This window comes from Triticum dicoccoides, chromosome 1A, assembly GCF_002162155.2.
Source record: "Triticum dicoccoides isolate Atlit2015 ecotype Zavitan chromosome 1A, WEW_v2.0, whole genome shotgun sequence".
Lineage (NCBI taxonomy): Eukaryota > Viridiplantae > Streptophyta > Magnoliopsida > Poales > Poaceae > Triticum > Triticum dicoccoides.
Window position 1 is genome coordinate 538508697 of NC_041380.1, and position 4464 is coordinate 538513160.

The window sequence follows — 4464 nt, forward strand, 5'->3', positions numbered from 1 at the left end:
TCACATCGTTATCGTCGTTCCGTACAAATACTGTCCTTGTCTGCAACTGCAATGGCTATAAGAAAGGTATAATTAACAAATTTGACCTCAAAGCGCAAGTATTTTACAAACTAGACTATTTTCAAAAATATTTCACACCGCTGACCCTTTTGTACAGCTCCCAACAGTAAGGCGCTGCACTCTACTGTGCAACTCCTTACAGTTAGGCGCTGCACAGTGTAGTGCAGCTCCTTATAGCTAGACGCTGCACAGTGTGGCGTCTGTGTGTTAGGCGCTGCACAGTAAGAGTGTAGCGCCTTGCTGTTGGGCGCTGCATATTAGAGGTCAGCTGGGTGAAATATTTTTAAACATAGTTTAGTTTGTGAAATAGTTTCGTCCTGAGGTCAAATTTATGTTTTTTGCCTATAAGAAACACCAACTCATGGGGTCTCACTCATGGGATACTCATGCAACTATTTTCCATAGAAAAAGAGAAAGGCACTAGCTAGAGACAGATCGAGTAGCCACTAGCCAGCCGAAGACCGACAATGGCGAATCCGACCATTGTGCTACTGCCGGTCTGGGGCGCCGGCCACTTCATGCCCATGATACAGGCCGGGAAGCAGCTGCTCACCAGCAGCAGCCGGCCCCTGTCGCTCACGGTGCTCCTATTGCCGGCGCCGACAGCGCAGGCCGCGTCCGACATCTGCGAGCACGTACGCCGGGAGGAAGCGGCAGGCGCCGTGGACATCCGCTTCCACCATCTCCCGGACGTGAAGCTCCCGACGGACCACTCGGGCATCGAGGAGTTCATCTCCCGCGCAGTGCAGCTCCACGTGCCCCATCTCCACGCAGCTATAATTGGCTTGACCTGTCCGGTGGCCGCGCTCGTCGTCGACATATTCTGCACGCCGGCGCTAGACGTGTCCGGCGAGCTCGCCGTGCCGTCCTACGTCTACTTTACCTCCAGCGCCGCGATGCTGTCACTCCTCTTGCGCTCGCCCGCTCTGGACGACGAGGTGGTCGTTGAGTTCGAGGAGATGGGAGGCGCTCTGGACTTGCCCGGCCTCCCCCCCGGTGCCGCCGTCCGTCCTCCCGGGGACCTTGCTAGAACGGAAGAGTCCGACCTACAAGTGGTTCGTGTACACCGGCAGGCGCTACGTGGAAGCCAGCGGCATCATCGTCAACACTGCAGATGATCTGGAGCCGCGCGTCCTCGCAGCCATCGCTGAAGGTTGGTGCACACGTGGAGCCCGCGCCCCGGCCGTGTACCCGATCGGCCCAGTGCTGGCACTGACGCCACCCGCTCACGCCGAGGAGGAGGAGCAGACGCACGAGTGCGTGCGGTGGCTCGACGCGCAGCCTCCGGCCTCCGTGTTGTTCCTCTGCTTCGGGAGCAAAGGATTCCTGACAAAGCCGCAGGCGCACGAGATAGCGCGGGGCCTGGAGCGCAGCGGCCACCGCTTCCTGTGGGTGCTCCGTGGGCTGCCGGCGGACACCTCGCACGGCGCGCGACACCCAAGCGACGGGGACCTCGCGGAGCTTCTCCCGGAAGGTTTCTTGGGGGAGACAGAGGAAAGAGGGCTCGTGTGGCCCAAGAGGGCGCCGCAGAAGGAGATACTCGCGCACGCCTCCGTGGGGGGCTTCGTCACCCATTGCGGCTGGAACTCCATCCTGGAGAGTCTCTGGTTCGGTGTGCCGATGCTGCCGTGGCCGCTCGGCGCGGAGCAGCATTTCAACGCCTTCACGTTGGTCTGCGACATGGGCGTGGCCGTGCCGCTGACAGTGGACAGGAAACAGGACAACTTCGTGGAGGCGGCAGAGCTGGAGCGAGCGGTGAGGTCCCTGATGAGCGGTGGCGAGGAAGGGAGGAAGGCGAAGGAGAAGGCCATGGAAATGATGGTGGTCTGCCGTAAGGCAGTGGACCATAATGGGTCCTCTTGCACTTTGGTGAGGAGGTTGTCTGAGGATCTCCTTCGAGGAGCGGCGGTGTTGCCCACCGTGTGATGTTTCTTGTTCTTTTTCTTTTTTTTAGGGGAACGTGTGATGTTTTTTTTTGAGGGAAACGTGTGATGTTTCTTTTTCTTTTTCTTTTTTTGAGGGAAATGTGCACGTGTGATGTTTCTTCTTGTGAGGACCCCGATTCCAAATCACATCGATCTAGCCGGTAACACCTCATATCACTTTGTGGCCTCACGCACGGTATTCCCACGGGTGTCGCCTTACCATGGCCCGGGACCGTTTGCGCCTTTTGGCTCACGTATATGATAGTGTCGCTAGCATCCATATGACAGAGAACCCGGGCCGACATGACTAGTCGTGAACCCAAAGTGGCACTAACTTACGGGGACATGCATACATGAATCAACATCGAGCATGTCGGTCAGCAGCGTGCAAATCCGGGCTGTAGCACTGGGCTAACAGGACTCCGGTGAACCGGGCTGTAGCAGGCTAGGCAGGACTCCGGATGTCACCGCGTGACATTTTCCCGAAGGGACAGACACATGAACGAAGTGAATCACATGCCGGCCAGTCAAGTGTTCCGGAGCAGTAGTGCTGGGCTAGCAGGACTCCGGTGAACCGGGCTGTAGCGGACTACTATGGCTCATGGAAGCACAAGACAATATTTCCCCATAAGAGAGGCTATTAAGGATAAACAACTAGGTTGTCGGATCCCACATATACCAAGCATTGCAATCATACAAACAATATGCTCAATATATGCAATACAACATGGCATCACAACAAGACTCTACGACTCAGAGTATTATTCATTAGGCTCCGAGGAGCAAGATATTACAAACATGGGTCTCATGACCCAACAACCATAGCATAAAAGCAAAGCGCATGCAGAAGCTTAACTTGTTTGAGTACAGACAACTACAAATGAAGAAGGCAGAGAAGCCTGACTATCTACAAGACCCTCCCAAGGGTACAAGATCGTAGCTGAGGTAACAAGCTAAACGTCGAAGTACATGCAGAACTACTAGCGAGACTGAAGTCTCTCTGCAAAACATAAATTAAACAAACGTGAGTACAAATGTACTCAGCAAGATTTACATCAGAACTAACTACATATGCATCATTATCAACAAAAGGGATGGTGGGGTATAACTGCAGCAAGCCAACTTTGACTCGGTGACTATCCTGAACTACGACTGCAAGTAACTCTTTTGCGGTGGCGCACACGAGTCCACATATTCACCATATCAATACTCCACTATGGATCCGCTCCCGTCTCCCTACGAGAACGCCATCCATAGCACTCACGCTTATCTTGCTCATTTTAGAGTATCCACTTTCACTTGTTTATGAACTATGCAAGGGGTCCAACTTTCCATATCCGAGGAATCCGGCTATTCGAATAGATAATGATAACCCTGCAGGGGTGTACTTCTTCACACACGCTCTCGCTACTTATCGCCCTGTACACGTCATGTACCTCGGCAACCTTCAAGCGGAAGCTGGGCGTGGGAGTCGACAACGACCTGACTAATTACACAAGTCTCTCGTCCAGGTTTATCGTCTATTCGGGTTCCATCCGCAAGGAGATCCGGCCGGGGTGTCGCTCACGGCCCCAAACGATGTGTATAGGGTTCCCAAGCCCACCATCCGGGTGCCACTTGGTACACCGGGCTACTGTGCCTAGTCTGTCCCAAGCCCACCTGTATCGGGTGCCACTTGGTAGACTACTAACACTACCTACAAACATCAGAAACTAGTTGCAACTCCTGAACAGAGATCGAGTGGATTAATAAGTTGAGAGGGGTCGAGTTACCGGAACCCAATATGTGGTAGTAACTGTTCATGGATCACAAACACAGAACTCAGTTCCTAAGAACGGCTGCAATGAGACAACCCACCATGTACTCCTACATGGCCTCTCACCGCTACCTTTACCAAATCATGTTCACATACTTAGCTCTCAACGGTAGGACATGTTCACCACATTCCAATTCATCCCCAATGAATCAGACCTGACTCAACTCTAAGTAGTAGCAGGCATGACAAACAAACATGAATGAGTAGGCATATCAGGGCTCAAACAACTCCTACTCATGCTAGTGGGTTTCATCTATTTACTGTGGCAATGACAGGTCATGCAGAGGAAAGGGGTTCAGCTACCGCAACATGTAACAATTGAAATGTTGTTGTCCTAATGCAGTAAAAGAGAGCAGGAGCGAGAGAGTGGGATTGTATCGGGATGAACAAGGGGGTTTTGCTTGCCTGGCACTTCTGAAGATAGTATATCTCTTCATCGGCGTCATCGATCACGTCGTCGGAAACATCGTCTACTAAGAGGGAACAACCACCGACAAACACAAAAGGAACCACAATCAATGCAATGCACATTCATATGAATGATATGTCATATTAAGTACTGAATTGACCTAGTGCAACAGTTAGTCATATTCATTGAAGTGGAATTCAAACCTATAGCAAATTCCAACTCCAAAACTAATTACCATTTATTCCATAATCATG

The 4464-nt window shown here is 52.2% G+C and overlaps 1 pseudogene; it reads left to right on the forward strand.

The window, feature by feature from the left end:
* Nucleotides 1–512: 512 nt before the first annotated feature.
* Nucleotides 513–1986, forward strand: LOC119321593 (annotated as a pseudogene).
* The last annotated feature ends 2478 nt before the right edge of the window (nucleotides 1987–4464 follow it).